The following is a 14,285-nucleotide window of genomic DNA, read 5'->3' on the forward strand; positions in this document are numbered from 1 at the left end:
GTTATCTCACTTAGATTGTGTACACAGCTTTTATACGGAACCTTACACTGTCGCAATATTTCACGGATCAGGCATATGCCAAATGCCAACATACATATTTTATTAGTTAAGTTAAATAGGTACACAATCGTCACCAGATTTCCTACGAAATTACCAGCATCTGGGAGGTCGTACCTTGCCATACCTTAACTCCACCACTGCTTGATCATTGTCACAATTGCTTAATGAATTTCATGAAAATTGATTGAAATTTGTAATATTCCTGTTAAGTAGGCATAGATAATAAGCACTATTATCATTATAAAATCATATTTTACTGAGGTTCAGAAATAGTATGTGGTACGCATTAAGTATGTAAACTTACCTAACATGACCGGGTCCAGTCTGATTGTCGGATTACTTTGCTGTTCAGTAACGTTGAGCATGAGCTGGTAGTGTAGATCAGTGAGCCTTTAGTACACTGAAAGGAAATAGTCAGACATTAGAAATATTCATATACAAAGAGTAAGAAAAGGGTATTGTTTAGAGTGGGGTTCTGTCAAATTGGGTTCAATATTATTTCATTTATCTATTCACGGGGGCGCGTCGCTTAATTTTGGAACTAAGACACGGCCATGAGAAATATTGTGTCAGAAAAAACAATGCATACAGCAAAATTTACAAAAAGGAAATTAAAAATAAAAAAAAAGTTTGAGAACCCCTGCCTTGCAGTTCATATCTACATGAGCTAGGACATAAATTAGTAATAAGTTTACTTAGCCAATAAAATGATGATGAGTCAGTTAAGTTTGATTTTTATCCGGTCGCTCATGCCTCGCCGTTTTGCTTTACGCTTCACTTCAATTTTCTAGATAATGATGCCATGAGCTGTTCACTTTTAAATTTAATAAATAGTACGAGCTATTATAAAATATAAGTACCTTTCATTTATATGAAGTCAGTAGATATATGGGGAACGGTCCGTGACCACGCACTGGGGATTCCTCAGTCCACCTGCACATTGCCGACAGCTGGTTGATGTTCTTCGAGGATGGTTACCCATTTCATATACTGAAAATTAATACATACATTGTTTAAACTCAATGTAGCAGAAATAAAATCTATGCTAAGTCTGGATTTTTAGTCTACATAATTTTATTTAAGTATCAGACGTCAAGTTTTATCTTTGAAAAATACAAAATTAAAGTTTGGACAAGATTCAATGCCTATTTTTAAATGCCATGACATTCGTTTGAGGTCCTACAAATATTATTTTCCATAGCCCATAAGCCAGCGCTTCAGAAAAATAATTGAGAAGTTTATATGTTGGTACGGAAACAACGTTACAATTTCCAAGAACAGTTAGGTAGCCTAGATCAAATAAATTAGTCGAACATATTTTTAATGCTTACCGTTTAACCAAGGTATGTTCAGTTTCTATAAATATTGTTTTCCATAAAATTTGTGGCAGATGTGTAGAAATATCGGGCATTGTAAATTCCAATTAGATGTTGACTAAAAAATCAAACAACCATATAAACCTCTTTGAAAGTAGCAAATATATTTTGACAGTTAGGACTATTTCACGTACATTTAGAATATTTAAGATCCTCTTAGGCAATGTGAAAGTCAGAAATTAACGTGGGAAATTTATTATCATTAACTTATCTGACGACAGAACAATGAAATAAGCAACATTTCACCAATATATTCGGTCTAGTCGTTGTAGTTCGCAAGTATGTTCTGCTGGGTTTCGAAAACGACGACTAGTTTGAAAACACATCAAATAATAAAACAAAAGCTTACCTTTCATGCAAAACTGCTTTTGAAGTAGGCAATTAGTTCACTTTATCAATTGAGGCATAGCCCGATAAGACATCCTTTGCATGGGCTGTTTGCTCATTAGATCATGAGTATGAGCACTAGATTCTTCTATTATCTTGATGAGAAACACAACTAAACACATGTCCATTGCATTCACGTTTTTTTTTCTCAACACGAACGTTCATATTGTACATAAAATAATGTCATGTCAATTTCGTAACCTCACTTTCGCTAACGGAAAATTACATTGCAATTGCAGTTCAGAGTTCAATTTGATAAAACAGGCTCACTTTGTCGACAAAATTATTTAGAAGTAACGCGTGTTTAGGGCAAATAATGTTTTGTTTGCATTTTCTTAGTTTGCAAAATGACAAAATGGCGAATATGGACGGTTCATGACCGGCGTCGGCGCAAAATTGCCTGTCGTATTGTTTAAGCAGATTAAAATAAAGCGAATATTTAAATAATTCTAGTTGTAGATCACGTAATTAATAATGAGCTAAAGAAAACAAAAACGGATCTGCCATTTTTTCGCGAACAAGCGGATTAGCGGTAAGCATGACATAGATTAGAGAAAATAATTTAACCACAGATAACATATATCTTCGCCAAAAGGTGTTCTATCGGTGACATTACACAAACTATTATTGTTTTTAAGTTGGTACGCTTGATCGGTCATACAATTTTCGACAAAAGATATTCAGTAATTCAGTAATTTATTGTCCGGTGTCGTCATTTACAAAAAATTTACTTCACTTTTCTCTACTTCATTATAGTAAAATTAATACAAAAGATGTATTTAAATACAAAAGATTTTGTTAATTTAATTTTCTATTGCTTAAATCACATCAAACTATTCAAGTTGTGTAGATTCTGAACGGTATTTTGTAAATAGGGCCTAACACATGTCCCCTTACAAGTGCGGTCCGACCGTCTGGTAGCTCCTTAAAAAAATCTCACAATATATTTTTTTTTAAACCTGGTCACACTATAATCTAAGTTGCGTACACGCAATTTCCTACGCATTTAATGTTTGTGACTACACAAAACACTATAGTGTGTTTACAATGAAAATACGCCCATGAGGACAATTGTAAAAGAAAAAAAAAAAACGGTTAAGGATGACAATATTGACAGTGACAGTTCCTTACGGAAAAAAAATCTGAGCGCGAAGTTATTAAATTTTATTTAAGAAAACGATTTCACAGAAATTACAGTGTTGTGTAGCTTCCAATAATTAGTATAGTTGATTGTGTAGAAGCACGTGTGATTTTTAGTGACGTCTTATTATCACACGTAGAGAAATGTGAGAGTTAACTACGTTTTGAAACGAAGAGCTCTGTTAGTGAAAACATAGTAATTTCAATTAGTTTTAGGCTATAATTAGTCAGTTAAAAAAGGTGTTAGTGCAACAGTGCATGACTTGAGTACATGGAAATAGAGTTAACAACAAATTGGACGCGAAAAACATGAAGTGAACATTGAGATATTTCGTGGGACGTTCGAGTTGAAGTACCCGGCTTTTGATGTCAACTAACGGAGGAGTAAGAGTTTTTGAGCCTGGTCTCATACCTGCTCATAGGACCAATGTGTTACTGAAGATTTTCAATATGATTATGTTGTTATTGGTGCCATATTATGCCACACTACACAGAAGAATGGAACAGAAAATGAGGATCAAGAAAAATACATATATGTAAGTGTTCAAAACCCCAGTTAATTTACCCTATACTAGTTTTATTGAGCAAACAAGACGGAGTTTTATAGTCTGCAGTAATTTTTGAGTTAGAAAAATTAAAGTCACTTAGCGATCAGACATCATACTTGAGGAAAAAAAAATAATAATAATAATAATTGTAGGTGAACGTAAATGAGACGTATGTCTCATATGGTTAAAGTACCTAGATGGTCCTGCAACCTTAGTTGGCAAATATTTTTGGAAAATATTTTGACCTTGTGATTTTTATTTTATCTTTCCCTCTGTTTATTGGAACGTCTATAACTTGGCTTTAGTTTCAACCTAAGATAGATTCTTACCACAGCAGTGTTTCTGTCATTGAACATAGTGGATCAGCAAGGACAGTGGAGACATGCGGTGAAAACTTCAGTGTGTGTTTAAGTGCATGCTTAGTAACGCTAGTGAAATAACAAGTGTTTATGATATTCGATTTATGCAATATTTTATTTTTTGACCAATGATTGGACAAATAAGGACTAGCCAACTTTAGAGTTGAAGAAATATTCATTGGTTTCAAGTTACTTGCTGTGTTCAAAAATAAGTAACTGGATCTTTTGCGGTTATGCTGATTGTGATCAAGTGTGCAACGTGTCTTCGGAAGAGGTTTCATGGTGTCCTGGGTTATGACACCGACTGAGAAGAGAATAGTTTGGAAAATTTTGAAATATTACCAGGAGGCCAGCAGGATCTAATCATCATCATTAGCTACTCAAGAACTCATCATAGAACTAGCCAAGTATGAAAAGAAAAAAAAAGGAAGAGAGACACTTTAACCAAGCTCCTCAGCCCATTGTCGTGTTTGTTAACAATTTGCAAAGTTTGCTGCAGCTGCAAATGTAATGAAGAAGGAATAAATTGCCCGAGGTTACAAAAGACTTTCGGGGCATGTTATACAATATTGAAGACATAGAATAGGACAATACAAGTTTTAAGCTCGTTTCAAGAAAAATTCATTATTTTGTTATATTATTATCCAATCAAATAAAAGTATTTTGAACCTACTTATGACATTATTTTGTATTTTATCATAAGGCAATTAAAACCAAAATAAAATTTTGCAGATAGTTTGAAAAAAAAAGGGAATATATTTTATCAAAACCACATCAAATTTGATGTTACATTATATTTTACAAAAAATATCAAAACCATATCAAAATTAAGGATACATCATATTTTGCGGGAAAAAATTGAAAATATCAAAACCACTTCAAAATTGCAACTGTTTTTTTTCTTGCAAAATTGTAATTTGCGTTTATTATGAACATTACATGATGTGTAATGTAAATTTTATGAGTACATTGGTTACAAGTCAATGACCTTTTAGTAAAGAGTTTTCTTTAATTGCGGCATACTTATGTGGAACATTATTATATTTTCTTTCTTATCATCATTATCATTATTTGAAATACGTTATGAATTTTTGTAAATTTTATTGAGATTCAGTGTTATTATTATAAGGGTGGTAGAAGTCAAAATTTTGTCTGAAATTAATTTTATTTCTATAGTGATCTATGTGGTAAAGGGCTTTATTGGCTAGCACATCGTATAGTTTCTCTGTCACTTAGTAGTTTCGTTCCTAGGATTATAAAATGGTGTATGATGGATGTAAATCTATAATACGGATTTTTTAATTATCTATTTAAGAAGTCGGTTCATTATATGGACAACAATTTTTTTTATTTTAGTTTTGTAGGAAGAATGTATTGAATATACATTGTATGGTTAGATTCTTTTTTTAATATACACAACAATAACTGAACATCATAGTAGCTAGTCTGCCTGGGGTAGACGTTAGGAAAATCGAGATCGGTGGATAAGCTATTTTTCATTTTAGTTATTACAGTTAGCGGTGATATTTATTATTTATGTGTTATCATTTTTACAATATATAGGGTGGTATACTGTACGATGTTGGTTGGCATCAGTGCAAATCCTCGTTTCTAAGCATAACGATTTTATCAGACAAAGATCAGAGTAGGGAGGGCCACTATTCTTTTTTTTGCTTACTTACTTTTATAATTTTTTGCATTTTATGCTATCAATTTTGCATTATGAACTGCAGAAAAAAAAAACAAAGACAGGAAAATTGAAAGTAGGGTAGTGAACTTACAGTAATTGACTCTAGTTAAAATGTGAACATAAAATATAATATTTTGTTTCGTACGAACATTTTATTTTTAGTATGTGCAGCAAACAATTTTCACACATTGTCAATTTGTTTGCGGTTAGTAATTACTTTATAAAATTAAATATAGATGTATAAAATGAAACCTATCCTAAATAAATTGAAATTTTCTTTGCCTTCGAGTCAGGGTAGAGTGGGGTAAAATGGGATACGTAAACTTTTGAAGTTATTGTGTAATTTTATTTCCATTTTTATTCGTTATTTTGATTACTTTTAAAAGCGTTGGCTTTCTGTTGAGATCGAGTGAAAGAGCGAATGAGGAAGTAAGAATGGTTACATTGTGTGTGTGTGTGAATAATTTAGAGATGATGAATGTTTATAGATGTAAGAATGTTTTGAATGAGATGAATGACTGAATGAAGTGTGTCTCGAATGTATTCTTTTATGGAATGATTGGATTGATATAGACAGACAGCGCTGGAAAGTGGTCAAAACTAGTTTGGTCGGAATTTGCGGGGAACAAACAAGGGGGGGAATTTTGGGAACACATTAGTCATAAAATTCTTATTGGTTAGGTTAAAATCCAATGGATTCGACCCATTTCAAGGGTAGTTTTTTGTGACTACTACTACACAAGGTAATAAGACCCATACGAAAACCACACACCTCATCTTGAATGGGATGTATTTGACAATCGACATAATTAAGGGCCAAAATCGTCTAGTGAGAACGAGGCTCTTATCAATATTTGTTTCCTTCTTATTTGTAATTCAAAAATGTGAAGTTTAGTATCATGAAATAACTTCTTCATTTGATCAAGGATGTGGTACCAAGTTGAGGAACATGCTTATGTCATTTAAGGTTTGTTTTATAAAAAAAAAAAAAACACATCCAAACAGATCTTAAGTCAGTATATTTTATTCAAGTATGAGACATGCGCCAAAACATGTGGCTGGAGTGATTAGGTAGAGGAATTGGTTTGAGTTCCGACAATGGAGATTGAAGGCTCTGGACTTATAATGAGAGCTCTAAAGGTTTCTTCGTAATTGCGTGGGAAGTTATTGTGAACTCGTTGAAATTATTACGATAATTATTCCGGTCCAACAGTGTGGATGGAATGAATATTCGCCGCGACCGGGGAACGAGCTAGCAAGAACGGGTTAATAGGACCTATCAGATTCACAACCTGGTATCCCTGGCGATGCGTGGACTCTGAGAAAGGGGTTATCATGGTTCATTGTCGAGATTCTAATGAGCTGATTTCAAAACTGAGTCGCTAGCAGTTGCATAGTATTGGAATACACACTACACGATTAGAAATGGGGGGATATTTCCGACTGATCTAGAAATATTTTTCTTTTATTCTTTTATTCAGTTTTATTGCTTCTTTTGCTAGATCAGATTGCAATTTTTTACAAAACTACTTTGTAATTTGCAAAAAATAGTCAATCTTGGGGGCGAGTTGTAACAGAACAAGCGTCTATGACGAGGAAATGGACTCGTTATTACATATAAAACTTACGGCGAATCAACTTTTCCTTGACCAACTATTTGGTGCATATTTTCTTTGGGATTTCATTGGATATTTTAACAAATAATATCTGTGATGTTTAATCACATGTATAGTCACGTCTTCACTCATAAAATTCACTATTATTTGATGTAAAACAGGTTGGAAAAACGTATTTATCAACAAACTACGTTCACATGGACGAAATACTGACACTGACAGTTGTCAACTGCATAGCGTTCCGATATTATGTCTTGGTTCCAATTACGAGTCAGAGAGGTAATAATGACTAATATTGATTATTATACTTCCTGAATATATCATTCAATGTAACATTTAGTAACAGATAAAATATTTCATTGCGAAATTACTTACAAAATAAATAAGAATGTTCCACAAAATAATATTTACGTAAAAGTATTTATCGATTTACTTAACGCTCCATTATTGGACTACATAGGTATCAATTCCAATAGCTCTGTCTCTCTCTAAAACACGTGCAAGCATGCAGATGTTACTACTGATAGGTAAACGATTATTTGCTGAGAGAACATGGACGTTAAATGTATAGGGTGTACGGCTTAGTAAACAAACCAGTCTCCATTATGTCCCCAGTAGGTCTCCAGTCTCCATTATGTCTCTGTTGTGTCTCCGGTATGTCTCCAGTCCCCAGTATGTCTCTGTTATGTCTCCATTGTGTCTCCAATATGTCTCCATTATGTCTCCAGTCTCCAGTATGTCTCTGTTATGTCTCTGTTAAGTCTCCAGTATGTCTCCAGTCTCCATTATGTCCCCAGTCTCTGTTGTGTCTCCATTAGATACTATAAAAGGGTCGGAGCGAGCCGACGCGCGTCATTCTTAAAATATCTACAAGACTAACAGTGTCTCTGGCTTTCGTGTGTTATACTGGTGAGTGAAGTTGTTCTGCTATTATTTCTCTGTTTGTTTTTACTTGGAAATTATTCTAAGTGATTGTAAACTTTGAAATTGTGTCTCTGTTTGATTGTGCGGGGACAATATCGTCGTACAGTTGAACCTAGACCTGTGGTGGAATTGCTTTACTGTCAGTTGTGGGGTTATTTTAGTGTTCTATTTATAGTGTAGTGTTACATTTAAATTAATGTGTATAGTGAAGTTTTCTGTGCTTGGTTTCATGAGTGCCGTCAAGCAATACAAAGACTGGGTCGATGTATGGCTGGTGCTTGGAGATAAGTCTGTGTTTGGTTTTGTAGGGAGTAATTCTTGCAAAACTAAGCTTAGATTATAGCACGTAAAGGAAACTTCACTCGTTTGTTTAGTTGGTCAGTAAAATTGAATTTAGTAATTTTCTATGGGGTTATTTTGTGGAAGTTATAAGCCAGATTATTGTTTGTGACAGACTGTTGTCCGGCTAGGCGCTTCTTCCCTTACGGTGTCAAATAAGAGGCGTTTAGGGGTCTTTTTGTTCCAAGTGGAGGGCTTGGGCGCTTTTATTTACTTACAAAAGCGTATTTTCTCACCGGTCTCAAAGAGTCCAACTGTTAGATGGAAGTGAGGACTTTCACGATTGACGAAAGACATTAGGAGTAATCCTTGCTCACTGAAGTCGGCAGTATTTGAGGCTGGGGTCCTATATATATTTATATTTATTTACTCGGTGCTCTGGTCCATGCTGGCGTTGGTCGCTGGGGATTTCGGTTGTGATCGATCCACATCTAAGTAAAGTTGATCGCAGCTGGGTCTCCCATGTGGCTGGTACTGGTGTGTCCTAGAATACTGGATATATACACGGATAGGGCGATCTACTCTCTGCTACCCTAGCCCGCGGGCAAGAGCAGAGGGGGGGATCAGAACTCAAGCCTATAGGTTGCCTATCTCAGCTTCGCTGGCTGAACTGTACAGTTCTAGTAGGGATACACTTGTACATATTCTGAACACAAGATCTATGGTAAGTGAGGGTCTGTGTTTCAGATATGTTAGAGTAGGGAAAACGATAGGATTAGGGTAAAGTCACACACTATTTCTATGAAAGTAGAGTTCTTTTATAATTGGTCTTAAAATATAATTGGTCAACGTGTATTGTGGAGAAATAATTTAACTACTACTATTTATATGGTTTAAATGGACTTTAAATGTGGTGTTTACTATCTTAAAATATGTGGTAAAACTGGTAATTTATAAAATCTCTTATTACTTAATTTATCTGAGTGAAATTAATAATTGTGGTAGCAATTTCTGATTCTTCATGTAGCATCGAGCCAGTGAGTGTTGCTAACTAGTTTTTCAAGGTAAATTCTATCAAGTTGGTTAGGGAAACAAACTATACTTTGGAATAAAAGCATAGGTTTGTTATAGGGCCCAGTGGCATGCGAGCGCCGTCCACTGATGACAAGTCAAAAGCTTCAAGGAGTTACTAGACTTACTTACTTCGTTCTCAGTGGTAGCAACTACTCGGAGCCTTGATGATACATTAGAAGGATCGAGAAGTTATGGTCTATTAGCAGTATTGGGGAAAAGGGGGTTTAGCTAGGGAAAAAGAAACAAAATAAAAAAGGGGTTAGTTTGTAGATAGATAGCCCTTCAGGCTTACTCGCTTAGGATGCCCGATAATGTGGTTTGATTGGGCCTAAGGATTCCAGACGGTATCGCAAGTTCTCACCCCAAACCGGAATCGAAAATAGAGCGTAGCCGATGTTTTCTAAAATATTTTTTAATATTTATTTCATGTCATATTTCATGGTACGCGTTCACCTACACGAGCTTAGACTGTGTGCTAGGAACGCGCCTCTTTCATATATTTATTCGCCAGTGTCCGAGGTGTGCTTTAAGTTTAATTGCGGCCATGACAACCGCATTAAGTTAACTAGTTCTTAATTTGTCTTCTCGCGAAAACTCTAGTTTTTTTTACCACATGAACATGACACCGGTAATTAGGTCAGTACTAAAATGGATACTTATTAATTAAAAAAAAAACATTCGTTTCTGACTTATGAAACTAATGCTGACGGTTGACGATTTTATAGTACTTATTGATACACAGGAATCAAAAGATGATTGATTTCGCTCGCAGCGATACATACTTGATTAAGGCAAGACCGGCATAGTTTATTTGAAATAAAGTTTGAGTGGATAAAACTCTATAATTAATGAAGTCTGGCGTAATGCGCATGGTCCTATGAGATAGCAAATATTATATTTTACAAAGCTTTTATAATATTTTGGTGAAATAAGGTACTTTTAATAATGAATAAAATAATGTTAAAATTTTGAACATATAAGCATTTTTCTATTTATAAGGCAAGACCGGCATAAGTCCTGTAGATGGGGTTCATAACCTTTTCTTTTCAGGTCCAGATATTTCATAATACTGTTTTTCCAACGAACACCTGCGATACAATTTAGTCACGATCTCACGATAAGTATTACAGGCTCATATAAATCCAACTACTTATCTGTTTTTGAAACTTTTTTATTAAGAAAAGGTAATAGGATATTAAGATGTCGTGAATTGGTTTGGTAACATTTCTTAGAAATGCTTGGTTTTTATATAGTTACTACCAGAGTTACCACCTACCAGACCTACCTGAGCTACCACCCCCGAAAACCTATTGACGACACCCATGACGATTTTTTGTCAAAGTGACAGCTAGCAATATCAATTAACGGTCGGGTAGCCGTAAAATAGTCGGTCAAAAGTGTCAAAACCGTTTTAAAGGGTACCCATACGGTCCCTGTTGGGTAATGCTGATTATAAAAATAATAACCAACTTGAAACCCTACTCTCTTTTGAAATATTTGTCGCCGCATGTGACACAATCTAAATATACTTAAACAAAAATAATAAGAAACGGTTAGAGCTTACGATAATTCTACCAACTTAAATATGATGATGAATAATGCAGTGTAGGCTTACTTCTGTTCACCTCTTATCATTCTTCGCAACCATGTCACATATATTTTATTTTTACTTAATACTTTCGAATGATTTTAGTAATACCATACGAATCATTACCAAAACTGTATTTCGAAGTTAAAATCAAAAACGGTACAACTATCATAAGCCAAAAACGTACCTATATATTGATATTGATTACACTCGACTTATTTCCAATAAAGCCTAAAAAAGGTTGGCAACTCCTTGTTTATCATATGCCGGTCTTGCCTTTCTCTTTTATGCCGGACTTTCTGACTAGGCACAATTTCTAAGTTACATATTTTAGAACATAAAACTAGAAATTGAGCGCGTTTTGAGTAGAATAATAGTACTAATCAGAAATAACGGTTATTAAATGACTGCGTTACATGATATACAAATATTCCGACTGCTTCTATTTTATTTTATTTTTTTGCGGAACCATGTTGAATTCGATGTTCGAGTTCGAAACGAGAAACAAGTTTATTGTTAACTAGTGTTCGTCCTAGGGATATGTATTGAAGACCAATGGATTAAGGATGAAAAACTGCTATACCTCCAGAGGTGTGAGAGGCGTAGATATATAAACAAAAAAGTTATGGTCAATAGACGGTCTTTCCGGGTAGACGGTCTTCCCCACACTGACCTTAAGTAATGTGAAATATGTATGTGTCACTAGACACAACTGGACATAAATAACAGGTATTCATACAGTTATATTTGTTAGTGTAGTTAGTTGATTCACACATAGTATCGGTCATCGACACACCTGTATAGACCTAGGGTCAGGTTACCATAGGTCGGTGAAGCAAGTGTGGCTATAAAATTGGGTAATGTGCATTTCATTAGTGTTGTAAGGGCTTAGATGTGATAAATTTACATATTTCGTTGGAATAATCAAACTCATTAGCGACGACACTATAATCAATCTCGCGAGAGTGTCGCGCCCTCTTGTGTCGCGCGTTGCGTACACTCATGCGCATACTAATGTGAGGCGCAGACAATGGGGCGGTTTCTGGCGGGTCAACTGTCAACAGTTAAAGGGCACCGGTGACAGGAAGGTCGCTGTGACAGCTGTCACTTCTCAGCTACGTGTCAGAGTTTAACACTTTCAGTGTCATATTGTAATTGTTAGTGATAGTATTACTTAATCTTAACTAAAACCATGGTTAATCGTTCCTCTTAATTTGTTGACCATGCATTTTGATTCGCCTTGTTAGATAGATATAACGAAAAAAAGCTATCGATTTTGCATGATTAATAACTGCTGGCCTTACTCCGTGCCTTGGCTTAGTTTTTTCTGTCTCTGAAAACTAGATTCAGATTAAACAAGACAGCGTTATATGCGCTTGCGTAATCAGACCCGTGCCAGTCGCGCCCGCGTCGGGACTGGGGGCAAGTTCCGAATCGTGAAATATGATACTATTCGTGGTCCCTCTCACTAACATATGAGAGTGTATGGAGATTGTACCGAGCAGGAAATTAAATTAGTATCAAAATTCTCAAATATGAACATGCCTCCTACCGTCTCGCCTGCAGCTATAAATGTGCAAACTCTGGTAAACTTCCACTGCGGACAATCCTTCGTACATTTCGCTTACAAGTTAATAATACGCAATCAGGCTTAAGAGTTGGATTGCGATATTTGTAATAAAATTATGCAAGTGGTTGATTCCAGGATCCGTGTTGGTTGCGCCAGCGGGCTCTGTCCACGAAAAGAGCATTTACGTGAAATGAGGAAAATCCGTCCGGATCTACTCATAGCTCTGTTACTGCATTTCTACATTTTGTTGAAAACTTAAGAATGAAAATAAAATATTTGGCAAAAGTAATTTTATTACCTCCCGCGGTTAGTTAAAACTTAGATAATTCGCGAAAAAAAATAATATCGTGGATAATTGAATGAAATTATCTAAATATACTCAGGCAGTTATTACCTTTATCTATCGGATGGGAAACGGATGTCCCGCGGCTGCATACAGCCACTGTTATCTTTAAATCAAATATTGCACATTTTTCAAAAAAAATAAAATAATGCTTAAGTAATAAGTAAATCTTAGAATTTCTACTACTAGAACCTAGAACTAAGTCTCCCCTTTGGGTTAGAAGGCTACGACGATTCTTGGAGTGTCAAGTGTCTCCCACGCTTCTGCCTGATTCCACAATAAGAAATATAAACTACCAACAAAAGGTGTAGGTCCTAAACCGGTCGATACTATAAGTATGCAAACATAGGGCCACACATAAAGTTAAATGAGAAAAAAACCTAGAAACAGTGGGCACACAAAGAGAAAAATCTACAAACCTAAACCTTACATAAGTTACATAGTACTTTAACTGATTAAAGTGATTAAATATCAGTATCGCAGTGTCCTCGAAATCAAAAATCGATTTTGAAATTTTATGCCATTGGTGCAAGCATCAACTAAATCTTCACGGACTATACCAGTTCGGCTTTCACAACGGTTGCATGGATTTTTATACATAATACCTGTATATAAATTATCCGCCACAAAATTTGCATAAGATGTGCTAAGCGTTAGATTAGTAAAGAGCATAACGATTTATTTGTAAGTTTCTTTGTCCTTCATTTATGTGGAAAAAAAAAGCAAGGCTCTGCTATAGTATTAGCTCAATCCCCAAACTTCTTTCTTAATGCTTCCTTAGTCTAAGTTTATCCTAATTATTGTGTAGAAGTAGGTAATTACCAAGGAAGAAAAATATATGTAAGTCAGTAAAACATCCTTATACTCGTATAATATTTATGTTTCATAAAGCTGTAGTTCTCTTTGGCACATAAGTAGGTGTCTTATCTATCTGTTCACTTTATTCCGTTTGTACATGTATTTCTTGTACATTGGTAATACTACCATACCGGATGATTTTCCAAATGTCCGCCGGCACAAATGTCTTTGGCTACATGTCAAATACATCAATATTGTGACACGCCTCCTTAACTGGCTGTTGTTTCGCAGCGGGAAAAGGATTTGTGTAACTTTTACATTGTTTACTCAAAGTCTAGACCTTGGGTTGTCCGTTTACGGCTTACACTGTCAGTTGCACCAGCTACATTTGACAGACTGATCAACGTGGTAAGGTGGGTCGCGGTGGATTACCTACTATTAAACTTTCCATACAAACTGAAATAGATACCATACACTAAAAGAAAAGCGATCAGGCCCACTGATGGCGAAGCCGGCTTTCCATAAAATTTTAC

The 14,285-nt window shown here is 35.2% G+C and overlaps 1 protein-coding gene and 1 long non-coding RNA gene across 2 annotated transcripts in view; one reads left to right on the forward strand and one right to left on the reverse strand.

The window, feature by feature from the left end:
• Positions 1-14,285, forward strand: part of LOC125231909 (verprolin) — a 55,853-nt gene that overhangs the window by 10,389 nt on the left and 31,179 nt on the right. The gene's annotated exons all lie outside the window — the stretch shown is intronic.
• LOC125231992 lies at positions 921-1,847 on the reverse strand. The gene is made up of 3 exons (XR_007177690.1): positions 1,786-1,847; positions 1,392-1,494; positions 921-1,050 (listed from the first exon to the last, which is right to left on the reverse strand). It is a non-coding gene; the product is annotated as an uncharacterized LOC125231992 (long non-coding RNA).

Source organism: Leguminivora glycinivorella, chromosome 1, assembly GCF_023078275.1.
Source record: "Leguminivora glycinivorella isolate SPB_JAAS2020 chromosome 1, LegGlyc_1.1, whole genome shotgun sequence".
NCBI lineage: Eukaryota > Metazoa > Arthropoda > Insecta > Lepidoptera > Tortricidae > Leguminivora > Leguminivora glycinivorella.